The sequence below is a fragment of the Chiloscyllium plagiosum genome, unplaced genomic scaffold (genome assembly GCF_037043375.1).
Source record: "Chiloscyllium plagiosum isolate Xiang-an unplaced genomic scaffold, Cpla_swu_hap1 HiC_scaffold_38, whole genome shotgun sequence".
Classification (NCBI taxonomy): domain Eukaryota; kingdom Metazoa; phylum Chordata; class Chondrichthyes; order Orectolobiformes; family Hemiscylliidae; genus Chiloscyllium; species Chiloscyllium plagiosum.
The window spans coordinates 46,854,176-46,881,984 of record NW_028270176.1 but is presented as its reverse complement, the minus strand read 5'-3'; positions in this window follow the sequence as shown (position 1 = coordinate 46,881,984).

The window sequence follows — 27,809 nt, the reverse complement described above, 5'->3', positions numbered from 1 at the left end:
CTCTCTCACGTGAAGAAGCAGCCATGGAGAGGGAAATAAAGGTGATGTTGTGGCTCAATGGCATTGCTCATATGGCTGAACCTGAATTGGATTAAACCACAAGAAACGCTGTTTGTTCGTTTCATTTTAATTTTGCTGCAACCTGACAATGTTCATTGTAATATCGCAAGTGAATTAGATTTATCTCAATGGAACGATTAATGTTGTATTCAAATTTGCTCCGACTTTATTTCAGCTTAAGGAGAATACTTCTTAGAAAAGCAGAGGGTTAAAGTGCAGTTTTGTTGCTCGTTACTTTGGCAGATTTCACCGAGTATTAAATGGAGCAAACATCATGGTGATTGTCCTCACATCTTTAACGCATGTGATTAAAGCACGAAGTCGATCTCCAAGCAACTGGTCACTTCCTATTCATTATGAAATATCTTCCCAACGCAATAAAAAAAATCCGCTCAGTTCCATTTACAATGCTTTAAGTGGAATATTATGCCAAAGCTTTCAAAATTTAGAGTTTTGGAATTGAATCTTATTCAGCTGCACATCTTCACGAAATGTCTTTACATTTAAAGTCTACCAAATTAGACATTGTTTCCCTGCAACATCCGAACGACTACACCCCACCCCTATCCTTTACCTCGCCACACGCTGTCGCTCTCCTTGTGAAATTGATTCCTTGTGTGTCACTAAATGTGCCTTTTCAAATATTTTGAAAAACAGATTCTCGGAGTGACACCGATTCTGTTCTCATCATTTCTTTGCCCTTCAAAGGTTTTATCAATGCCTGACATCTAGATATTTACTTACTTGAAAGAGGGAATTTTCCACCCATCTACTCTGTCCAAACATGTCATAACCGGAAAAAAACCCACTAAGTCTTCCTTGGTTCAGGGATAACTGTTCTCAATTTTCCAAGAAGACAAGTGAATAAAATCTCATCCTCAGTACACCTCGCCAGTATCGTCTCTATCGCTTTACACCCCAGTAAATACCATCATTATCCTCTCCGATAGAATCACAGAATCCTACAGTGTAGAAAGAGCATTTCGGTCAATCGAGCCGGTGTCGACTCTGTGAAGGTCATCTCACTCAGACAAAGCTCCCCTCACTATTCCTGTATATTTCACCTGAGGAAGAGTGAGCCCTCCCCCTTATGATTTCAAATAAACCTGTTGGACTATAACCTGTCATCCTGTGACTTCTGACATTGTCCCCGCGTTACCCATGGCTAATTCACCTAACTTACTTAATTCACTCCCTGGACACAAGAGGGCAATTCAACTTTGCCAATCAACCTCACCCTCCGACCAAACAGCAGTGCGAATTACTGACACAATGTTCCATCATAGTGAGCAATTGCTGTATCATTTTTTAATGGCTTTATACCCTGGTAACTCAGCCTCATCAAAGCAAATCAACCCAAATTCAATGTATCGAAACACTACTCTGTCTATTACAATTTCATTCGTGCTGAGGGAAATGTTTCTGCAATCATATTTGAATGTTTTTACGCTGTTTCTTCCTCATCGTCCTGCTTCCAGTAAACACTTCAATCCAGTACAAGTCTGTCATATTCTTTCCATTCCAACACAGATACAATGTACAGTTTGCTGAAGTCACGTGTTTGCACCCTCACTGACACTCTGCCTCCCTGAGAGCTGTAGCCCCTCCCCACACTGATTCAGGCAGCACTATCCTTCCTGTGACATGAATCATCGAGAATGGAAGGAAAGGTATCAATGCCCGAATTTGGGAATGGAGTGACAGTTTAAAAAAAAACGCACTGTCCCCAGCGGAGAATTGAGCCCGGTGACAGGCGGGGACACTAACCATTATACTACAGAGGACAGTAGTGTCAAAGGAGGTCCTTCAGCCAATTATGGCCACACTTGTCAAAAACAACTGCCTAATGAAGTGAATCGCATTTCTCAATGTTTATCCCACAGTCTTTTCTGTCTTGGCATCACAAGTTCACATCTGTATATTTATTCAGGTTATAAGGGTTTTTGCCGCTCTGAACAATGCAGGCAGTGTATTCTAAATTCCAACCACCCATTGGCTGATAAAGTTTTTTGCACATCTTCTCAAATCTTTTTGCCTTTCTCCTTAAGTCTCTGGCCCCTGCTGATCGATCCCTCCATCAATGGGAAACTCGTTCAGTCAAATCTGTCCATACCCGAACTCATTCATGACTTATCTACATCTCCTTTGCAATGCGACAAACAGTCCACTCTGTCCTGTCTTTCTTCACAACTGAAACTCCTCATCCCAAACAACATCCCGGTAAATATCTCCTGCAATGTTCTCAGTGTGATGACATCCCTACTATAATGTGACTCGCAAAACTGTACACAACACTCTTGCTTGAGCCTAATGAACATTTGTTTTAAAATTTCTGGATTAGTATGAGGGCGATTCTGGCTAAGCAGAACTTATTACCTATTCCGAATTGCCCAGAGGGCAGTTGAGACTCAACAATATTGCTATGAGTCTGAAGTCACATGCAGGCCAGAAAAAGTAAGGATAGTAGATTCCATCCTGAAATGACATCAGTAAACCAGATATATATTTTTCAACAATTGTCAATGGATCTATAGTAGTCATTGTATACTTCATTGCAGATATTTGCTGCATCCAAATTTTACAATCTCGCATGGAGGGACTCAAGCCCGAGTTCCCAGCCAATTACCTGGGTCTCTGGATTGTCAGTCCTATGAAATTATTACAAGACCAACGCAGAAAGCCATGAATGCTGATCTTTTCCAATAAAATGTTTTTTCACCAAAACTGCCCTGGCTGTTTTCCATGAGCCTGACGCTCCAATTGTCTCTGGCCTATGTCAGTAAAAGCTGCTACATGGGGATTGATTTCACAACCGCGGTATCCAAATGGATCGACATGTTTGGAGGTCCCGATTGTGGTATTGGGGCACGTTCGCCCAGCAACAGTGACCGCAGCAGCAGCACAGACAGAACAGTATGAATGTGAAAGAGAGTGATAGATTGTGCATTGCCCCAGAGAAATGAGGGGAGGGACGGAAATGAGGTTTAATGATCGTGGGAAGGAGAGAAATCTCCGACAACGGGTGTGTTTGAATCCTGATATATGGAACGCAGAGATGTGAGAGAGCTGAATTTGAACGTAAAACAATTAATTTCTTAGCATGTGTCACAAAAAGGACAACGGAGAGAACACTTCGTGCCGTGATTTGCTTTCAAATCGAGGTTGCTGTGGTCACAATGCAAAATACCGACAACCACGATCACAGTAACCACAGAACAGGATGCTTGCAAGCAACAATAAGTATACTAGCAGAGGAAATGTTCGAAAGAACAGCAAATGTACAATATCACTACTCAGCGAACAGTGACAGACATGTGGGAACTGAGAATGAGCTGAATCTTTAAGTTCGATGTCCTCAGAGGCTGTGGAGGTCCCTTGAAAGAGAATGTTGAAAAATGAGATTGATCGATTTCGACAAAACATCAAAGACTCGGGGGAGAGTACAGGATATTATTGAAATGTATGTTTCAACAGCATTGTAGCTTAACATCGGCATAACCATCCAGATCCAACCGGAAATGGGGATGGGAATGAGTGTGCAGAGTTATTCACTGGCTCCAGTGATGCAATAGGTGAGCGTGCTGTCCTTCTCTCATGGTGTCGAGGCGCACAAAATTCCTCGGTTGAATGTGGTCCTGCTCAAGGGAATGGTTGTCCCTGTTTATAATATCATAGCGATTTCCGATGCATCTTTCTAAGACCGCTGAGTGCCATAAGTGGAGCGTGTTGAGCCCTTAACTTTGCAGTGGTGGGTTTAAAAGACGATTTTGCTATTTGGATCTGTGTTTCCGACACTGGCGGTGACAGCTATATTTGCTTGCATCAGCTCAGTATCAGTTTCTTCCACACAGTCAAGATTTCAACCTGGAGAATGTGGTGTTGGGCTGATATTTTAAACTCGTCGTCTTTGGGGATTGGGACACGGAAACGGTGATGTTTAAGTTCGACGAATAAAACCTGAAATGCAAGCCTGACCTCAGGAACAGAGATCATGACTTTAATTTCCTGCAATCTCATTCATTCATGTCCCTTATGCAGGGGATTCTACCATCTTCACCCAGTCCTGCCTCCGAGAGACTCCAGGACCAGAAAAAAAAAATTAGCTGACCCTTAGTCCAAGAATCCCCACTGTGTGGGAAGCAGTCTAGTCGGCCCTTCCAGTCCACACATCCATCCGAAGCGCATCCCACCAGACCCCACGGTAGTCCCTATCCCATAAGCCTACATTTTCCATTGTTGATCCCTGTAACTGGCACATCCGAGGTCAGAGGGAGAAATAAAAATACAACACACAGAGAATGTGCAGACTGCCCTCAGACAGAGACCCGAAGCTGGGATCGCACCCCGGTTTGTGGTGCAGCTAGAAAGCAATCAACGAGGGGCGAATAATAAATGTTGCCCTGACCAGTCATACGCACACCCTGTGGGGGAATGAGAAACAATGAAAACACATTCACAACATGGAAAACGGGATTAGTATCTGTGTGGACACAATTTGAAAGGATCGTTCACCCTGGGTAGGAAAAAAGGACACTGATACCACAGAGAAAGCAGGGCAATGTGGGAACTGCTGGAAGGGAATCAATTAACGACAGAAATGGAAACTCATTTAATCAATAACACTGGTGGAAGACCGTTCACCAGTCCCATGTGTGGGAAGGGGTCACTGAGCAAAACAACCTCCGGAGACTCCAGCAGGATTACATATCCCATTAGGTATTCGATTATGCTGTCAATGTTGTTGTTAATCCCAACCAGCTATTTGTTCCATAGCGTCAATCATTGAGTCATACAGCATGAAAACAGGCCTATGCTGCCAAACTTATATAGTCTCATCTGCCTCCCCCTGTACCCGTTAAGTGGTTATAATGCCCTTGTAGTTTTATTACTTTGTTGTTAATCCAAAAAACTGGTAATATTTTGGGGACAAAGGGTTCAGGTCCTGGCAGAACAGATAGTGGAGTTTGAATTCAATACGCACCTGGAATTGAAGAGTCTCGTGATGACATGAATCAGTTGTGTGGAAAATCCCATCGGATTCACTGATGCCAGTTCGGGAAGCAAACTGTCATGTTCATCTGTTCTGTCCCACAGGAGACTCCAGATGGATAATACCATGGTTGACTCTTAAATGTCCTCTGGAAAATACCTGATGTACTAGGCATGATAAAATTTATTTTAAAAATCACACCTTCCCATTCATGTTTGGAATCAATTGTCCATTAAATGTTGCAAACGTACCCTCATCCATTACTTCCTCAGCAAGTTAATTGCAAACGTAAAACACCTTCCTCACAAAATGCCTCACATGACCTTTTCAAAAACAAAATCTCTCTCTTTTCTTCTTAAACATATGCCCTCTAGTCTTGAAATCCCCATCCTGGGAAAAGGCAGCTATCGTTAACTCTCACTTGCCTCTCAATAATTCATAAACTTCTGTCAGGTCACCGTTCAAACCCCTAATCTAGAGTGAAATCGGTCTCAACTAGGAGAAAGTGAGAACTGCAGATGAGAGATCAGAGTCCAGAGTGTTGTGCTGGGAAAGCATAGCAGGTCAGGCAGCATTTGAGGAGCAGGAGAATCGACGTTTCGGGCAAGAGCCTGATGAACGACACTTGCGCGAAAAAAATATTCTCCTGCTCCTCGGATGCTGCCTCACCTGTTGTGGTTTTCCAACACCCTGATCTCGAATCTGAAAATAGTCTGGCAACATGCGTGTATACCTTTTCTGAACCTACTGCAGCTGAATAATATCATTCCTACAGATGGGCGGCCAGAACTGGACATAATATTCCAGAAGAGGCCTCATCAATGATCTGCAAAGCTTCAACATAACGTCCCAACTACTATACACAAAGGACTGAGCAATGAAGGGAAGTATGTTAAATGCCTTTGAAACATCTTGTCTGTAGGTGATGCAAACTACAAGGAATTATGCACCTGCACCCCTAGCTTCCGTGTTCTCCAACATTACGCAAAGCCCTACTCTTGTTGGTGTACCAAAATGCAATACCTTCTATTTATCCAGATTGAACTCCATGTTACATTTTTCAGGCCAACGACTCATTGGATTAAGATCCTTTTTAAATTTAGATAATCTTCCTCACTGTCTTCAATTTTGGTATCGCCTGCAAACCTACGAAGCATGCCTGCAGTTAGTTCCACTGTTTTCTCAAATAGATCAATGATTCATATTTACTTGTAGTGGCCGTGATTTAGCAGTGTGCAAATAATACAACAGTTAATCATGCAATTAACCATGAGGAAGAAAGCCGCAGACTGCAGAGAGATATCAAACAATTGGAAATGAAAATGGTGAAAGCAATTCAATCCAGGAAAGTGGGTGGCAGTGAAGCAAGTTCAAACTTCAAACCAGCCGCCCACGCTCCAGTTGTGGCACTCAGCTGTCTCAGCAAGATGGACTGTAGATTGCTATAAACGGGAAAAAAATCCCTTCTGCCCCGTCTTTGACCAGGAGCACTCCCAACCTCGGAATTGGTTGCGCCTCTAAACCGTCATAGAAATACCATGCATTCACCGGTTGTGTTACTGGAGCCCTCAAGTATCTGTGCGACCTCATTCCCATCCCGACTTCCAGTTGGATCTTCGTGACTGCGTCACTCAGTTCCTCTGATTCTGGGCCTGGGAATTGGGACTCTGTGGCAGCAGTGGTTACTGCCTTGTGGGGGGAAACTGGTGAATTAGCCGATGTAAAACTGCATTACTCTTGAAGCATACATTTCAACAAAACCTGCACTGTCCCCGGAATTTTTGATGTTTTGGAGAAATCTATTTATCTCAGCATTCAGCATATTAATCCCAACCAGATATTTGTTTCATAGCGTCAATATCACCACAGCCACTGGGGGAACCGATATTAAACGGTCAGCCCATTCTGAGTTCCCACAAATCTGCCACTGTTCGCTTAACACTGATATTGTGCATTTGGTGCGCTGCCTAACATTTCCTATGATACTGTACTTATTGCGCCCAGTCGCTGGGCTCGTCTGTGGAATGCCATGATCGTATAGTGGTTAGTATTCTGTGTTGTGGCCGCAGCAACCTCGGTTAGAATCCGAGTCACGGCAGTGGTTTCTCTATCTGCCCCAGGTTTTGTGAAACACAAAGGAATCAGTTGTTTTAACATGGCAATTTTCTCCAAGGTGATGATCTTGTGCCTTCAAGTTCTGCTCGCTCACATCTCTGGGTTTCATATGTCAGAATTCAAATCCACCCGATCTCAGAGACTTCTCTCCCTCCTTCGATCACTAACTGAACTTTCCGTTCCACACCCCCATTTCATTAATTTAGAGATGCTGGTGTTGGACTATGGTGTATAAAGTTAAAAATCACACAACACCAGGTTAGAGTCTACCAGATTTATCTGAGCACGAGTTTTGGGAGCGCTGCACTTTCATCATGTGGTTGTGGAGTCATTTCCTATTTCAGTAAGGCACTGCAGAATCTAACACTGACTCTCACATTGATACCGCTCAGTCTGTGCTGCTGCGGTCACTGTGGCTGGGTGAACGTGCCCCAACCCCTCCATCGGGACCTGCAGACCAGTTGATCCATTTGCTTACCGCTGTTGTGAGACCAATCCTCATGTAGCAGCTTTTACTGAATGGACTTGCGATTATTGGGGGTCAAGCTCAGGAAAATGACACATTACAATATCGAGGAAAAGCGACTTCATTGGGAAAGATTAGTTTCACGGGTTTTCTGCAATGGCCAAGCACTATTACCACTGGACTGTTAATTCAGACACCAAGCAAATGAACCAGGGACCCGGGTTTGACTCGAAGCTTGCCAGGTGGTAGAATTAATATTCAATAAATATCTGGAATTACGAATATAATAACACCTATAAATCCATGGTCAATTGTTGAAAAAACAAAACCATCGGGTTCACTGACGTCCTTTGAGGAAGGAACCTGCCATTCTTACCTGGTCGGGCCTCGATGCGACTCCAGACTCACTGCAATACGGTTGAGTCTCAACTGCCCGCTGTGCAATTAGGGATCGCAATCAATACTGCCGAGCCAGCGACGCCCTCATACTGTAACAGAATAGAACAAAAAGTTAATTCGGCTCTTATTAGATTACTGTGTGCAGTTCTATAATTCACAGTATAGCAATGATGTGATCGCAATGGAAACGTTGCAGGACAGATTCAATGGGATATTGTCTGGGCTGAAGAGTTTCAGTTATGAGGAGAGATTGGACAGACTGGGGTAGTTTGTCACCGAGCAGAGGAGATTGGAGAAGACACGACTGAAATGTACAAAATAATGAGGGATATGGATAGGATAGACTGAAAGAAGCTTTTGTTATTGATGGAGGGATCGAACACTGGGGCCAAGAGATTTCGGAAAAAGGCAGAAAGTTTTGAGTAGATGTGTGGAAAGGGTCAGAGAGGTGGAAACACTCCAACCTGAAAAAATTGAGATGTTAATTTGCGATGCCAAAACATATAAGACTATGGGCTAAACAATGGAAAATTTGATTCAGGTCGTTAACCAGTTGTGTTGGACAAGTGCGGCCACAACAAGCTGAAGGGCTTCCTTCGATGTTGTCTTCCACAGTATCGTGGTTAGTGTCCCCTCTTGTCACAGGGCTCAATTCTCCGCTGGGAGCATCGTAAAGGTTTTAAACCTGTGGCTCTGTCCCCAGTGAAGGTTATTCATGCTTGGCCTTCTATTCTCGATTGGATATGTCACAGCAAGGACAGTGCTGTCTGAATCAGCTGGGGAAGGACTGCAACTCCTGGGGAGAGAGAGTGTCAGTGAAAGTGCAAACACGTAACTTCAGCAATCTGCACATTGTGTTTGTGTTGCAATGAAAACCATTATATAGAGTTGTTCCTGACTGATGTGTTTATTTAAAGCAGGAATCTGAGGCAGAAAACAGAGTAAACCCATTCAGACCTGAGTGCAGAAACATTTCCAGCAGATCTAATGAGGTTGTACAGCATAGAACCGCGTTTGAGTGCATTGAATTCCGGTTGATGGGGGCAGCTTGCTTTCACTCGGCTGAGTTACCAGTGTGTAAATGATACAGATCGTGTTCACTGCTGTTAAGTCTGTAGGTCAGGTAGATTGGTCATGTTAAATTGCGCTGATGTGTCCAGAGAGTGAATTCAGTAAGTTAAGTGAATTAGCTATGGGTAACCCAGTGATAAGTTCAGCAGTCACACGATGCCAGGTTTTATTCCATCAGGTTTGTTTGAAATCACAAGCCAGAGGCCTGCGGGGATAGAGACGGGAGCTAGATCTGGTTGAGGTGCCGTTCAGAGTGTTCCTACAGACTCAATTGGCTGAACTGTACTTTCTGCCTTGTAGGGAATCGGTGATTCTATCAGAGAGGGCACTGCCAGCGTTTACTGGGCTGCTAAGACATTAGAGACGATGCTGACGGCGTTTAGTGGGGATGGCATTTTATATATTTGTGTGTTGGAAAATTTGACACTGAACCAAGGAAAACCGATTGGAAGTTTTCCAGAGTATTTGGGGTTTGGAGAGAGTAAATAGGTGGCAAATTCACTCTTTCAAGTTCGTATATTTCTGAACGTCATGCTTTCAAAACCATCGATGTAGGACAAAGAAATTATGGGAGCAGAATTTCTGTCACTCAGAGAATCCGTTTCCAAAATACTTGGAAAGGCACAATAAGAGACACACAAGCAGTGAGTTTCATCAGGAGAGAGACAGCCTGTGGCCAGCTTGTGGGGGTAGAAGGTGCGAGGAAACAATATCTAATTTGGACGACTTCAGATGCAAAGAAATATCGGAAACGTATGCTGCTGAGTAAGATTCAGCAAAAAAAAACCCTCAGAGTTTTGAAAGATTTCTATTAATATTCCACATGAAGCATTATAAATGGAACTGAGCAGATTTTGTATATTGTCAAGGAAGACTATTCCATAATGAATAGGAAGTGACCCGTCCCTTAGAGATCGATTTCCTGCTTTAATCCAATGGCTTAAAGGTGGGAGGACATTCGCCATGATGTTGGGTTCATTTGACACCACTGACATCTGCCAAACTAACTGAGCATCAAAACTGGCATCTTGTTTTGTAGTTTAACCTTCTGTTTTTCTCATCAGTATTTTCTTTAAGTTGAAATAAATTCGGAGCAAAATTGAATGCAACATTTAACGTTCCAATCACATAAATCCAATTCACTTCCGATCATTGCAATGAACAAAGTGAAGTTGCAGCAAAATTAATAAAATAAAACGAACAATACTGCATTTCCGGGAATTTTATCCACTTCAGGTTCAGCCATATGAGAAAGCCCATCGAGCTAAAACATCACCTTCACTTCTCTCTCCGTATATACTTCTTCACGTGAGAGAGAAACTGTCTGCAGAAATTATGCATCAAGACTAAATGTGCGTGTGAATGTGACGGGAATTTCATGTTAGCTGGCTCATTCTGAGACATTTCCGACTCGGAATAAATCAAGGACAAGGTATTCCTTCCAAGGACGAGGTCAATCCCTTGGATTTTGCTGGTATTATTATTCCACTGAAAGCAGAAACATAATGGCGTGAATTCGATTCCGCTCAGTGAATTTCTTATCCCCCCGGTGCACCTTATGTAATCTTGATGTGGTCACATGTGAGCGCCTTTGCCATGGGCTGAAGTGGCCCAGAGGTTAAGGCGACGGATTGCTCTTTCATTGCGCATGTGTGGATTTGAATCCTACTCTGGCTGTTACGTCTATCAAACGCAGCTGTGGTTTCCCTTTGTGCCTCGAATCTTTAGGATACACTGGATGGAGAATCTTGCTCTTGCCCTTCTTTGCACCGGAGATTTGAGATAAATTGATACCTCATCAAAGTTGAAATTAAGCAATTTGTTTCTGTTGTAAGTTAAATTGGTATAATGAAAGAGTGCAACATTTCTTTCCTCCTTTCATTCCATCTTGACTTTCTATGAATTTACATCGAATGAAAGTGGAAAAAAATAAGGAGAGATCGGGTGCAATATTTTATCCTGTGGGATTGTAAATTTTAATGTAACACTCCACACAAAGTTCTGATCAGTATTTTAAACAGTCAATTGAATTGGAACTGCAGAAAACTTTTGCAATGAAACAAATCATTCATTCTTTCACAACCTTTTGTTGTGTGAATCATACCGCGATCCATCATCCAGCGTGATCACCAAGTTAGCAACAACATAAGATCCACGAATTTTCTTTAGCAATCACAGCGTCTGCACATACCCATCTGTGGTGTGCCCAGTGCCATTTACGCCATCAAGCCACAACACATTTCTTGTTCAGCAGTTTATGAGCTTAGTTCCTGATCTGTCTGATCAGTTTGATAAGCCTTTTCTATCACTTTATCCCATCCCCTCAGAATTCTAAACTTATCAATAAATTAAGGCGTTACATCAAATGATATAGGATTGGAAGTCGGCCATTCAGCCCATCGAGTCTTCTCCGCCATTCAACGAACGCATGGCTGATCTGATAATCTTCACCTCCATTCTCCTGCCTAACCACGATAATGCTTCATCGACTTTCTGGTTAAATATCTGTCTGGCACAGTTTGAAAATACACAACAAATCAGCCTCAACAACAGTTTCAGGAAAGAGAACCACAGAATCACTGGTCCATGAGCAAATAAATTCCTCCTCATTTCTGAATTAAATAGGCAATATCTAATTCTGAGTTCATGTCCTCTGGTGCTCTCCTCATACCAGAGGGCAAACCATCTGCCCGTATCTATCCTGTCAAGATCCCACGAATATTGAAAGTTTGTAAATGTGATTATAGAGCTCCATTTTTTTACAGGGTTGGCACCATGTTCGTAAATCTCTGCTGTCCCTTGTAGCGTCCTTATATATTATTCAGGCAGGTGGAGAACTTTATGTGAGGCAACGGTTGAAATTTCAAGCACAGACGAGAATTGGAACTTGAACTCAGCTAGCGATTGGAATCAGATTGGTCCGCACAAGAACGAAATAGAGTCATTATAAATCTGACAAATGAGAGCCTTATCATATTCCATTGACATTCAATGGCTTTGCTGTAACCTAATTTCCCTGTGTCTTCGTCTACGGAGCTAGAATTTGGGAAAAACGTACTGAGACTGGCTATATAAACACTTTCACAACAAAAACATGTCCATTGGTAGACAGTTTCGGATTGTAAACTCAACTCATTGCTCCGTGAATCCTACAGCGTTTGCAAGGTACAAATGAGATGTGGAACAGAACTCTCTCCATTTGCCGAGATGGGTGTGACTTCAACAACACTTAAGGAACTGGACACCATTCCACCATAACGCAGTCACTTGATTGTACCCGATTTAATACCTGAATATTTATTCCTTTCACCGTTAAGGCACAATAGCAGCAGAGTGCATCAACTACACGATGCACTGGAGTAAGTCACCCGAGTATTTTTGATCGAACCTTCAAAGCTGAACACCTGTACTGACTAACAGGACAAGGTTGGAACATTCAACGGAACGCCACCATTTGCAAGTTCCCCTCCAAGGCCAATAGCAGACTGACTTTGAAAGGAAGGAATCAACGATAAACTAATTGAGTGGTGAATCAGTCTTGATGGGCAAAGTTGCATACTTCAGCCCTCCATCTTTAATCTAAAAACTTAATAAATGTTGATTAATGCAGTGACCACACTTGTGCTCAGACTTTTAGCTATTCCCTAAACTGGTGTTTGCTAAAGTTCTAGTAGCTGCAACAGTCTGTGGTCAACAACAGAAAAACCCACAATCCCTCTCAATCAACTTATTCCCCTAAAGATGAAAGTGGTTCTGGAGAAGCACAGCAAGTCCGTCAGCATCTGAGGAACAATCAACATTTCGGGCAAAGGCCCTTCATCAGGAATGAGACAGACAGCCGAAAGGGTGGAGAGATAAATGAGAGGTCGTGGGTTTGGGGAGTAGGTCGTTGAGAGTGCATTAGGTGGATAGAGGTGGGCATTGACGGTGATATGTCAGAGAGGAAGGTGGAATGGATAGGTGGGAATGAAAATACACAGGTGGGGTAGGTCAGGAGGACGGTGCTGAGCTGGAAGGTTAGAACTGGTGTAAGAGGAGGGAGTGGGAATGAGGACACTGGTGAAGTCCACATTGATGCCATGGGGTTCAAGGGTCCCGACGAAGAACATGAGGCATTGGGTAGTGAGGGAGTGGCAATGGGGGTGGCTTAGGACCTGCATATCTTCAGGAGATTGGGAGGCGAAGTTGAAATGTTTGGCCATAGGGCAGTGGAGTTGATTCTTGCAGGTATCATGGAGATGTTCTCTGAAGTGCTCTGTCAGAAGATATCCGGTCTACCCAATGTAGAGGTGACCGCATCTGGAACACCAGATACAACAAATGACATCTGTGGAAGTGTAGGTGAACCTTTGATGGATGTAGAAGGCTTCCCTGGAGCCTTGTACAGAAGTGAGGGGTACGATGTGCGTTCAGGTTTTGCAATTCCTTCGGTGGCAGAGGAAGGTGCTGGGAGGGAATGGTGGGTCATTTGAGGGCATGGACATGACTAGGTACTCGCGGAGAGAAAGGTCTTTGAGAAAAACGAATGGGTTTGGGGAGAGAAATATATCCCTGGTGGTGGGGTCAATTTAGAGATAGTGAGAATGTCAGCGGATGATGCGATTTTTGCGGAGATTTGTGGAATGGAAGTTGAGGGCCTTCCTCGTGTCCTTGATCTGTCCTTGTTGTGTTTGGAGATATGGGGTTCATGGATGGACGTGCAGGACATGGATGAGATGCATTAGAGGGCATCTTCAACCACATGGGAGGGGAAGTTCCGGTCATTACAGAAAAAGGCCAACTGTTGTGTTCTGTTGTGGAACTAGTCCTCTTGGAGAAGATGCGGCAGAGGCGGCGGAGTTGGGAACACAGCATAACATTGGTGCAGGAGGTGCAGTGGGAGGAGTTGAAATCCAGATAGCTGTGAGAGTCAGTGGGTTTCTAAAAAAGATCAGTTACACTGACCTCCAGGGATATTTTTCACTCCCTACCCCTATCCACTTTCTGCAAAGACCATTCCTTCCATGACTACCTAGTCAAGTCCACGCCCTCCAATCACCCACGCTCCCCTCCCGGCACCCTTCCTCTGCCAACACATGAATTGTAAAACCTGCCCCACACACCCCCACCTTTGCCCATTGCCCCAAAGAAGCCTTCCACATCTATCAAAGATTCAATTGCACATCCACACATGCTATTTATTGCATCCGTTGCTCCCGATGCAGTTTCCTCTACAGTGGGGCCACCAGACACCTTCTCACAGAGCGCTTCAGAGAACAGCTCCAGGACACCGGCAACAATCAAACCCAACGCCCGGTGACAGAACACTTCAACTCCACCCACCACCCTCCCGAGGACATGCAGGTCTTGGGCCTCCTCCACCGCCACTCCCTCACCACCCGATGCCGAGAGGAAGAACGTCTCATCTTCTGCCTCATGACACTTAACCCCATGGCATCAATGTGGTTTTCACCAGTTTCCTCATTTCCCCTCACCTCCCACCTTACCCTTGTTCCAACCTTCCAGCTTGGCACCGTCCTACTGACCTGTCCCAAATGTCTGTCTTCCTACCCAACTATCCACTCCAACCTCTTTTCCGAACTAACACTCTTATCCCCACATCCATCCACCTATTGCTGTCTCAGCTAAATTCTCCCAAACTCCACCCCACCCATTTATCTCCCCAACTTCGAGGCTCCAAGCCTTATACCTGATGAAGGCCTTTTGCCCAAAACGTCATTTTTTGTCTGCAACTCGGATGCTGCCTGACCTGCTGTGCTTCTTCAGCACCACTCTAATCTTGACTCTGATCTCCAGCATCTACAGTACGTACTTCCGTCCAATTGATTCCCCTGTCTATTGATCTTCAGCGATCATGAATGTCCACTCCAAGATCTCTTTGTCTGTCTACACCACACATAATACTCATTGCTATTATTTCTTCTCCCCAATTTCGTTAACACTCATTGGTCTGAATTCAATGCAATTCGCCATTTTTCCTTTCCTTCTTATTGATACATCCCTGCAGCCTCTGACATTCTTCATTATAGTCAACTACACGACCAATTGTTGAATCATCAGCAAATCTCTGAATCATGGCTCCTACAACTAATTCTAAATCATTTGTCTACATCAAAAAACAGTGGAACTCCACTGGAAACACGCATGCAAACATGGTTCATTGCTGGTTGGGATTAACAGCTGCGATAACAGCAGAATCGACCTCCTGCTGTTATTTGTAAACTTGCTGTTCACTCTGTCAGTTGTTCCCCGGAGTGATTACTTCTCAGATATGGGTGTGGTGAATGGCCTGTGCGCATTCTGACTGAGCAAGTGAGTTTACACCTCAGTGGGTAATTGAATCCCTTCCTACAGTCACCCCATGGCCCTGAGTTCTTGGCGTTCCGGGAATCCTTTTGTCTACTTAGTTTGATAAACAGTTGAATTCGAGTCCACACAGACACGATTCCCATTTCCCCCGTTGTCCATGTATTTTTATGCTTCCTTATTCTCCCACGAAAAGTTGTTATCATTGATCTGAAGACCATTTGTTCTTCATTCTTAATTCACCTTGAATTGAGTCAGAGGGTATTTATGGGTGAACTACATTATTGTGGGTCTGGAGTCACATGTTGACAGGACTCGTTATGGTCGGCAGATTTCCCTTTCGAAGGGACATGAATGAATGAGTTTTCAGCATATTAAAGTTATTGTCTCTGTTTCTGAGATTGGGTTAATTTTCCAGATTTTATTCATCTAATTTAAATAACAGCAGCTGCCACGTTCCAGTTTTCAAAGATTACTAGCCCAATAGATCACCGCTGCACTAACAACTCCCTGCTGCATTTCTCCATTCAAAGAATGACATTGTCAGTTTAGATTATCCCAGATGGAGAGCGAATACTACGCGTTCCTGTGTTGGAATGAAAGCAATGTACGCTGGATTGGAGTGTTTACTGGATCAAGAGACTGATGTGGAGACGATGTGAGCAAAATCCGTTCTTGCTGTCAAAGTAACAAAATACCGTTTTCTTAAGGAAAATCTCTTAGAATGTTTTCAATACATCGGCCTCTCACTTAAGGCTTCAGTAATCTTCCTCTGAGCCAATCCTCAGTGCTGGTTAATGCTGCTGCTGAATCTTTATAATATAATAAATTGAGACCAAGATGCCCTTCCACCTCGCCTTTGACCAGAAGCACTCCCATCCTCAGCATTTCACACGCTTGAATAAATAGGCAATGTCTTTTCACTGGTGGCGGGGAGTCCAGAACTAGAGGGCATAGATTTAGGTTGAGAAGGGAAAGATATAAAACAGACCTAAGGGGTAACCTTTTCATGCAGAGGGTGGTGCGTGTATGGAATAAGCTGCCAGAGGAAGTGGTGGAAGCTGGTACAATTGCAATATTTCAAAGGCATTTGGATGAGTATATGAATAGGAAGGGTTTGGAGGGATATCGGCAGGGTGCTGGCAGGTGGGACTAGATTGGGTTGGGATATTTGGTTGGCATGGACGGGTTGGACCAAAGAGTCTGTTTCCATGCTGTACATCTCTATGATTCAATGTCCGCACCTTTAACAATCATGTCACTGGTGCCACAGAATAGCTTCACGTACTCATTTCCGCCCCCACTTCCGGTTTGATATTAGCGGCTGTGCCACAAAGTTTGCATGATTCTGGTTCTAGGAACAGGGGTTATGTTACTGCCTGCAGCAATGGGTACCTCCTTGTGTGGGTAAATTAGTGAAGTTTTAAAACTCATTGTTATTGAAACATACATTGCACCAATATCTCGCACTAACTCGAAATCCATCAAACTCAGTCTTCAACATGCAGTCCGATGGAACCACCACAGCGTCTGAGGATATCGAATTTTAAATTCATCCAATTCTGAATTCCCACATGTCTGCTATCCCTCGCCTAATATTCCTGTTGTGCATCTGCTACTCTTCCTAACATCTCCTCTGTCACTGTAATTATTGCTGTTTTTAAACGCGTGTCTCTGCATGACTCAGTAATGGTTTCAATGATAAAATATTCTGCATTGTGGCCACAGTAAGCTCGTACGAATCCAAGTCACTGCATTTTACTTCTTGTGACTCATGCAGAGAACACACAGAAAGAAATTAGTTGATTTTACATGAAAACATTCTCAGAGATTATGATTACATTGCCACCAAACCCCTCTCTCACACACACATATCTGCGAGTCATATATCAGGATTCAGACTCACCCCTTCTCGGAGTCTTCCCTCCCTCCCGCAAACACATACCTCCTTTAAGTTCCCCCTCCCATTTCCCTTACAATCACTTTCACATTGACCCCGTTCAGTTGGTGTTGCTGCGCTCACTATTGCTGTGTGACCATGCCCAACTCTCACCATCGGGACCTTCAAACTAGTTGATCCATTTGGATACCGCGGTTGTGAGATCAATCCTCATGTAGCAGCTTTTACTGACGTGGATCAGAGATTATTGAAACATCAGGCTCAGGAAAAGGGCACAGGGCAGCATTGAGGAAAAGAAACTTTTTTCAAAAAAACACCAGTTTTTTGTCGAATTGCGCATCATTTATTTCACTTGTTCATTCGGCTCAAGCGAGACCAATGTGTTTAGATATGAAATTTACATTATAGCAGAGATGTGATAGCACTGGAAACGATGAAAGGGAGATTTGACAAGATATTGTCTGGGCTGAAGAAGAGAGATTGGACAAACTAGAGTTGTTTTTTCTTAGAGCAGAGGAGATTGAGGGGGGGGGGGCATGATTAAGATGTAAAAAGTACTGAGGGATATGGATAGAATAGACTGAAATACATGTTACACTTTGATGCAGACTTCGACCACGGTTGGCCATCGATTTAAGGTCAGAGGCGTGGAAAAACGTTTTCAAACAGTGGGTGGTTGAAATCTGGAATGCAGTGTAGGCAAGGATCAAAGAGGCAGAAATCCCCATAACTTTCCGAAATATTTGGATGTGAATTTGTGATGCCAAGACATACAAGGCTATGGGTAACGTTATGTCAAATGGAGTTTGGATAGTTCAGTGATTATTATTGAGAAATACATTTACTCCGTTCCAAGGACGGGTTATTAACATCTGTCCTTCCATTCCCGAAGGGGCATGTCACAGGAAGAACTGTTCTGTCTGAATCAATGTTTGGGAATACTGCTGCTCTCGGGGAGACAGAGTGACAGTGATAGCGCAAACACGTGACTTCTGCAAGCTGTACCTACTGTCAGTGTTGGAATGAAAATCATTAAATACTTTTGCTCCGGAGTGAGCTGTTTATTTATAGCATATAGCACAGGAAGACATACATTCTGCCCTTTCCCCACTAGCCCATATCACTGAATACCGGCACAATGCAGGAAACTTTCTCTCTGTATGCCATCGTCCAATCCTTCTTGACTTCCAGAACTTCCCCATATGGCACCATTCCATGAAATCCAAGAAGGTACAATGCTGATCGTTTATGATGTCTCTCCTCATTGTGTAAGTTTCAGTGATTTATCTGCCCATCACTCAATTTAGCAAACTGCATTTCCTGCTCACAATGTGATCTCGTCCAGACTGGGGAGAGAAAAAGAGAGCGGGTGACAAACGTGTGTGCACCTTCGTTCTGTCTGCAAGCAAAATAAGACCGTGAGCTTCTAGGTTCCTGTCACTGCAACAGCCCACTGCGTTCCCATGCCTCCGTTTTAGTTTGGTCTGCTGCAGAGATCCCGTATAGCACAGCGCGAGCTGGAAGAGCGGCACGTCATTTCCTGCTGAGACACCGTGTAATCTTCAGTACCCAATATCGAATTCAATCATTTTAGCCCATGTCCACCTTCTTTCACGTTCCTGCCCCAACTACACATACCATTCGTTCCAAAGGCGGATCGTTTGGTTCGAAACATCTCTCCCCAGATGCACTAGACCTGCTGGTTTTGTTCGGTTATTTCTGATTTTCTTTGGATAACTTTATTCTGTTCTGATCGCCACCCTTCAGGAAGCGTGTGTTTGCACCGGAGCGTGGTCAGAGGAGATTTACCAAGATGGTTCCTGAGCTCGAACACTCCCCCTGTGAAGATAAGCAAAAGTGAGGGCTGCAGGTTTTGGAGCTCAGAGTCGAGAGTGTAGTGCTGGAAAAGCACAGCACGTTGGACAGCATCTGTGGAGAAGAGAATCGCTGCTTCTGGCACAAGCCACCGCCATTGCATTACCAGCCGATGCCTGGAGGACGAACGTCCCATATTCCACCTTAGGACCCTGCAACCACACGGGACAAATGTGTATTTTAAAAGCTTCCTCATTTCACCTCCCCCCACAGTATCCCAGTGTAAAGACTCCAACTCGGCACTGCTCTCTGGACCAACAATCTCCCTCTGAACTACCACCATCTCCCTCACCTTCATACACCTATCACTTTCCCAGCTACCTGACCACCACTCCCAGTCCCCTCCCTCAACCCCGACTCAAACGTCTCATTCCTGATGAAGGGCTTATGCCCAACACATCAATTGTTCTGCTGCTGGGATGCTGCCTGACCTGCTGCGCTTTGAAAGCACTACACTCACGCCACTGCAAAGGTAGATGAGCTCGACTGGGGCTCTTTATCTGAGAGCGGAGAAAGCTGAGAGCGGAATTGATTAACGTGCACAGAAAGGGGATATATATGTGTGACAGGAATAAACTTCTAATGGGAATGATTAATAACCAGGGATTTCGATGAAACGCTAGAGAGAAAATGTTCAGAATAGGTTTAGGAAGAATGTTTACATCCTGAGAGTGTCGTTTGTCTGGAACTCACTATTTGAACGTGTGGTGAAGCTAAGTGTCATTAAAATGCTTCAGGAGTACTTAGCAGAACACTTGAGGAGCTAGAGCATGCACGGATGAGGACCAAGTACTGTAAACTGGGGCGAGGATAAACAGATGTTTGGTGAAAGACTTGAACACTGTAACTTTGGGTGCAGTACAATGGAGGCTAGTACAGCTCTGTGGCACAATGAAAGACGTGTTGGACTTCTACTGCATTGATAAGATTGCGATTCAAAGTTTGTAATTTTGAGTCCCACCAGAATTGGAGTTTAGTTTGGATTTCAGCTGAATGAATGGTCGTTCTGTTGATTCATCATCAGTTCCCATCGTCTGGAGTTCTCCGCCCTGCTACTGACCAGAGAAGATTCCTCACTTTCTGGTTGGTGAGTTTTGAGGGAATCATATCACTTGAAACTTGATCAGCCCAGAATCGGCCACTCATTCACAAAACCCACTGCAGAAGCCCACTGTCTCTAAACACATTTCCCTCCCACAGTTGCAGAGTTTTTTCGGTTTATTCAGTGTCTCTTTCCCTTTGGGCGACAGGTTGATGTGGATGTGCTGGAAAAAGACATTGATGGTTCGGTCAGCCATGATGACATCAAATGGCGGGGTAGCGCTGGCGACCGAAATGGTCCCCATCTATTCCTCTCTGTGCTGTTTCTGATAGAGAGTTTTAAACAATAACATGATGAGGACCCTGTGAATCCACACCACGGAATACAAAGGTCCTTTATCCCCCTGCTCTCACAGCTGGATACACAGCTCCTGTTGCAGCTTTAGATCAGACAGTGGAGGATTCTCCCAGGCACTCTGAAGACTGCATGCCCCTTCACACAGGTTTCCAACTGTGCACATGGAGCAAACGGCAGTGTGGATATTGGGGATTCAGGGACAGATTTCCCCTTTGCCTGGCTAGAGTTCTGGCCAAGGTAATAAATATGAATTTGGGAAATTCATATTATCACTTTAAAATTTAAATTGAAATTCAATTTAATCTTGCAAACCATTCTTCTATCTTCAGTATTCATGAAAACTGTGCAACATGTCGTTGGATGTAGCCATGATGAAGTTGATGATGAGTGCAGTATGTTTCGTGTTGTCAGTAGGCACTTGAAGAAGGAAGTTAGTGAAGTGTCGTTGAATAGAATTCCGTGCCAAATTGAAGCCGACCGAATGAGAAGCCCTGTGTCAGCGGTAATATAACATTGTCTACAAACAACGCAGCGACCCACGGAAACCCAGTTTTCAATCAAGTCTATTTTGTTGTGGTTCTGTTCGCCGAGCTGGGAATCTGTGTTGCAAACGTTTCGTCCCTTGACTAGGCGACATCCTCAGTGCTTGGAGCCTCCTCTGAAGCGCTTCTGTGATGTTTCCTCCGGCATTTATGGTGGCCTGTCTCTGCCGCTTCCGGTTGTCAATTCCAGCTGTCTGCTGTAGTGGCTGGTATATTGGGTCCAGGTCAATGTGTTTGTTGATAGAGTCTGTGGATGAGTGCCATGCCTCTAGGAATTCCCTGGCTGTTCTCTGTTTGGCTTGCCCAATAATGGTAGTGTTGTTCCAGTCGAATTCATGTTGCTTGTCATCTGCGTGTGTGGCGACTAAGGATAGCTGGTCATGTTGCTTCGTGGCCAGTTGGTGTTCATGGATACGGATCGTTAGCTGTCTTCCTGTTTGTCCGATGTAGTGTTTTGTACAGTCCTTGCATGGGATTTTGCACACTACATTGGTTTTGCTCATGCTGGGTATCGGGTCTTTCGTTCTGGTGAGTTGTTGTATGAGAGTGGCTGTTGGTTTGTGTGCTGTTATGAGTCCTAGTGGTCGCAGTAGTCTGGCTGTCAGTTCGGAAATGCTCCTGATGTATGGTAGTGTGGCTAGTCCTTTGGGTTGCGGAATGTCTTCGTTCCGTTGTCTTTCCCTTAGGCATCTGTTGATGAAATTGCGTGGAATCTCATTTCCGTCGTCTCAAACGATTTTGTATCAAGGAAACTCTGATCATATCCTTCCTAACCATATTCCACCCCCAACCCCCGTGTACTTCATCATGTCTTTATATCTCAGTAAATGTCGTTCTGCGTAATGATGCTGGGTCTAACTCAACTTATGAAAACTTACCACTATACTATGCAATCTCTTTACCGGTACCGGAAAGGTGTGGGCTATTTCACTTACAGCTGAGTCGTTTGGCTGCAGCAACATTGGGTCAAATCGCAGTCACACAGGTGACTGTTGTTCTCATTTGTATTTCTTCTCAATGTGTGCTTAAGTAACACAGTGAGGAATCAATTAATATTGTAAGACATACATAAGGGGGCGGGTTAAATCTGAGGTTATGAGAATATGGCAGTTTTGATTAACATAGACCAGAGATTGCTCAAATCTCAGGCAGATGAGATTGACAGAGAACGATGTTGAGCGAAATAGACTTTCTTGGCAAATGCCAGTGTTATGAAGTTTTGGGTGTAATGTACTATTAATGGTGTTGAAATGTCTGGCTTGCACAAAAAGTCCAGAACAAGGTAACAACATGACAATTGGTCGAAACAACTAAGAGCTGTGTTACATGGATGCAAAAAACAAATTCGAACTCGGCCAATCAGCTTAAATTATGCCCCAATCAAGTTTGAATTTGGTATTTTTACAATGTTAAAACCAATGAAACGATCCGACGTTTTGTGAGACAAATATCAGATATTTTGAACGGTTACCTAGAGATGCAAAGAACAGCAAAGAGAACAGCTAAAAGGCCAACAGATGCAGGATGTTATTAAAATCTCCAAGAGGTGACTATCTGGAGAAATAGATTGCATAGAAAAAAAGCATCAACACCGACCTGGAGAAAACAATCTACAGAGGAAGATACAACGAGAGGATTCGACAGCTAGCTGGTTTGTTAATTAGATTTTCTTTTGTAAATGTTAATGGGGTCGGGGTGAGGGAAGGTATTGTAGACCAGAAGGTTTAGAGAAAGGAGTTGTAAGTAGTTGAAAGTTGATTGTTCTCTGTCACATGTTAAAAATAACAATAAAATTGTTAATGTTAACTTTAAATAGTGATTTTTTGGGATAGTTATTTGCCTGTTGAATTTTAACAGAATACAGCACAGGATGAATCCTTTCTGCTTTGCTGGTTTACATTAGCAGAGGGGGTTTACCCCGTCACGTAACACCAGTTCCTGTGGTTGCTTTGTTGTTTTGCTTATTTGTGCATTTTGCCTCATGAACGATTTTGAAGTTGTTCCCTCTACACAAAACGCCCGTGTTTTTGTACCATTGTACAAAAGGAACAGTGGGTCTCGGCGACAAGGCTCCCTTCAATAACATTCGACACTGATTCAGTTTATCTATCCTGATATTGACCCATGGAAACAGCACTGCCCACTCTCCTCGATTCTGGAAAACAACCCCTTCACAGATGATGTCACATCCCGCTCTCAAGGGGCTTTTCATTCCATCGCTTTCAATTCCTCACAGATTTCCGTTTCAACAGATTTTGTCACGGAGTCATTCCTTTGTTTGTGCTCAAATCCTGTGAGCAGGGGGTCACAGTTGGAGCGTGCTGAGCCCATAAACCAGATGTCAGACCATACTCTGTGAACTGTACTCTGCTGTTCATCATTTCACTAACAGCAGGTAGATGTATCTATGCTCATCAAATTTTCACACCTGTTTTAAGAAGCAAGATAAATATTTCCTGGTTGTTGTCAAACAGACAACAACAGTGGTCGAGACTATCTGCTCGCAGACGTCCGCTTTCTTTCCCATGGGTGTAAAGATGATTGTCTGAATCGCTTTTTTCTGTTCCCTGTCACTCTGGGATTATGTGAGCTGTGAAATCTATTCTCTGAGCTTGGGGTAATGTGATAAAGCTTATACACATCAGGCGCAGTGTGCCTGAGCGACAGGACTCGCTGCAGTAACAACCCATGCTGATTCAGACAGCAGAGGCTTCGATGTGACTTTGAGGAGGACACAAACACAGTTCCCGATGACTGGGAGAGATTCTCTTTTTCCCTGCAGTTCTGCACTTTTCTATTTGTTTCAGGTGGCGTTATTTGCACAAGGTTCCCAAAAGAAGGTGGGTTCCTGTGCATGCGTGATCTCCCCTTTGTACAACTTTTCAGAATTATCATAACTCCCACTCCCTCTCGCCCCCGTCCCGATCCCTAAACCCGTGTTTGATATGGAGCTGAAGAGCGCGTACACGGTTCTCTCCCACGACACTGATTGCCAATTAAAGATGAGTTCGTCCAGCTGCCAATGGTGGGAGCCCTCTCGCGGGGACAGTGGCTAGCACAGCTTCCGAGAAACTGGAGGTCAGAATGTCAAGGAAATGTTATTAAATCTCAATGCTGCCTTCACTCCGAAACAACAGAAAAAGCCTATTTTTAAACAAAGAGACTTACCTGATTTATCGATCCCGCACAAGCTGCGGTTCTGGCTCGTTGATCTTGGGTGTGATGTCGCCTCGGGTGGGTGATGTTCGTGTGAAAAGTCACACTTGAGCCCTGGAGTTTTGCATTTAATTCTATTTTTGACTCAGAAGGCAACATTTCGATGAGATCATGGTCAGATCAAGATACCGAAGCTTCAAGACATACACCAGCAACTTCTTGTCGGCCGTTACTAGACTGAGAAATTGATTCCCTAACTTCAAATGATGCTGATCCTGTTAACGTGGATCTTGCCGAGCGCACGTCCTGTGTGAATTAACCTGAAGCCTTAAGCTGTCCAAAATGTTGTTTTTACTCACACGGTAATCTGCATGTCCTTGATTAGTGTGATTTGCCTTTAACATCGCAAACTCAGGTACATGTGACAATCAATCAATCAAATAAAGTCAATCAATCGAACCACACATACATTTCCTTATTGTTCAGTGCCAGCACAGCGAAGGTGGGCTGCATGGCTTCACTTTGCACTGTGACATATTTCCTGATTCTAAATTAAATCACAGTTAAAGCAACAGAATGTGGAAGTTGCCCACAGGTTATATTGACACAGCCGGGACACACCTGCGCCACACACAATAATAGTGAAGACCTTTCAACATCATCCTCTGCGGGACATGCCACACGCCAGGCGAAATGCTGAAGACAGTGTAATTCATGCTAAAGTCAGCGCTAACAGAGCGGCCCAGCTGGAGCCTATTGGGAATCATAACCCGGAAATTAATGGATTGAAAACATCCTCTGCTCGTTGACAATTCCACGTTTCAGTGTGTGTACTGTCCCCGCCAGTGTTCCTCTATAACATAGCTCCATTCTACGTATTGCATGTTGTTTCACTTTCCATTTCCTTTCACTCAATGTATCTGAAATGAATATTTCGAACTGATACATCCGCCAAATTCACACAGGTGAAGAAACACACTCGTGAAGTTCGGGAAGCCCTTTTCCTGTTCCCTGTCTATCTGCTCTGATCTGATTCGCAAAATCATTTGCCAGAGCTGGGAATAAACTGGTGAAGGTGAGATATATTCGTTGTTTAGTGCTCTATACGCATGACGCCCTGCAGTTATTCCCCACAGTGTTTCACACAGCCATGTCCTCCCCGTGAAAGTAAAAGACAAGAGAAACAATTGGATCAACTTGTTGGAGACAGCATTATGACACTGACACAGTTCCGCATTATTAGGGCATAGATCGCCAATTATGAATAACCACAGAGATATACAAGCGACAGAGAGTTGCCGTGAACTCGATGGGCTGAACAGTTTCTGTCAGCGAATGAGTGATGCCACACGTTGATGCTGCCCCTCGTCCTGTCTCTGGGACAGAGTGGCTGATGGTGAAATAATGCCTCATTGTTAACCCTCCCTTCCGCGTTAGACTGTCTGCAGCTCCGCAGCTCAGGACTGTAGGGATGACTCTCAGTGACTGAGGGTTTCATTCGCTTTCTCTTCATCTAGGACAGCTGGGGTTCAGGTGTTACCTGCTGCCCGATTGCAGCAAAGAAACCGATGTCACAGTTACAAAAGCCTTTCTGCAGGATTGCTGTGTGAAGGTGGATTCTGAACAGCAAACAGGCTGCACAAAAATGTCCTCACATCAATTTACTTGAGGGTAGAGAATCCGGAGTACATTCTGTCTTTCCCAACAACTCAACATCTTTATCGGTCTCTCAGATAAATAGTATTTACAGAAAGTTCACAATCAAACTTGCTGATTTCCAGCACTTGATGGAACTGGCTCTGCTGATGAGAGCATATCCGCGCTAGCCTCCCCTCACACTGCTTGCAGGTGGAGGGAAATAACTGAATACTCTGCCGATGGAGTCCAAGCTGAAGGGTTAAACAGCACTGTCCCGTGAACAAGGATACGGAATGAGAAGGCAATATTCTTGAAAGACTTTGGTGCTTAGAAACCCGAGATCAAAGTATAATTTTGTTGGATCTGAGCGAGTTTCAGCTGGTTTGGTGTTGGAAACGTAAGAATGCCACTTATCTAGGTGCATGATCTTCGCTCAGCAGCTTGTGTTAATTCTGGCATGTGAGAATGTCTTACTTGAAGTCGCCATCGAGCCTTGGTCGTTTGATTTCACTTTTGCCTGGTCGTCCTATCAGCTATTTGATGAAAAAAGGTGTAAATTAGGAAGCCCCCCCCCCCCCCCCCCCCACACACACACACACACACACAACTTGAATTAACGCTGAATTCTGGAGTAAGAAGTGTCATTTCAGTAGTCATGGCACAGTACCACATGTGGTGAAAGCGAAACAAGTGTTTCAGGATGCTCACCCACACAATCCCGTTCTGAATAAATCCACCATCTTGGTTGTTTGCACAGTTCTGTATTAAACTTGAAGAAGTGGGGAGATGAAATGATTGGAAACAGCGCTGAACAGATTAATGGCAATGGTGTGGTGTATGAGGAATATCAACAATAAAGGTGATTTGTAAGGTTGGGGAACTTATTCTTGGAGAGCAGAAAACCGACAGCGGGCCCTGTCAAACCTTTCCAAGACACGACTGGGATAGACAGAGGAAATAAGGAAGGGAAAATGCTCCCCGTGCCTGAAAGAATCGAGAACAATTCAGCAGAGTTATAAACTCATTAGTAAAAGAAGAAAAATGTACTTGAGGAGAAATGTTTTCACATAGCGCGTGATTAGTGTCTGTAAACCACTGCCTGAAATTGACAAAGACGCAGTATCAATCGAGTTAATTAAAAACTAATTCGATGTTTATGTTGAAAGTGAAAGTGTGCAGAGTTACAGGAAGAAGGCAAGAGAATGATACCAAAAGAGAAACACATTTATCTCTGTGAAGAGCCAGCACATCTAAGGTGGTTTGTGACACATTTGCGAATCAAAGTGGAATCACAGTCCGACCAACATTATGTAAGGAGTTCGACCACGGTGATGCTGGCAAATCCGGGGCACATCGACACAACAGAATATTATCCAGCACGGACATGTCGCAGGGAGGATGGCGCTGTCTGAAAATCCTGCAGTGATGCCTACGGATCAGAAACAGCACACTTCACTAGGGGGGAGGGGGGGGGGGCGGTGGAAAGCAGGCCTCTGTACCATGGCCAAGCGGCCTAAGCTGCGGGATTCAGGTTCCTATTCGGCAGGCGGGTGTCGGTTCAAATCTCATCGCTGCAGCGTGTTAATGTGCTCTGGTCAAAGCCAAGCTAAAAGCAGCGGTATTGGAGAGTTGAATGCAGTGTTGGCGAGTGCAAAGGTGACACAATCCGTACGGTGGTCGCCTCCCACACTGAAAATCGCAGGCTCGACTGCTGTTGTTTCGTCCCACAGTGAGTTGAGCTTTCACTGGAACCAAAAAGAGACTGTTACTTCATCGCTGTCTGAAACATAGTCCTGCGGTGACTCTAGTCGTCGTTATTTGGTATTCTGATGAAAGGGAAATGTTTCCAATATGTTACGTGGTCTTAGGTATTCTTCATTCCTATCCTGCAG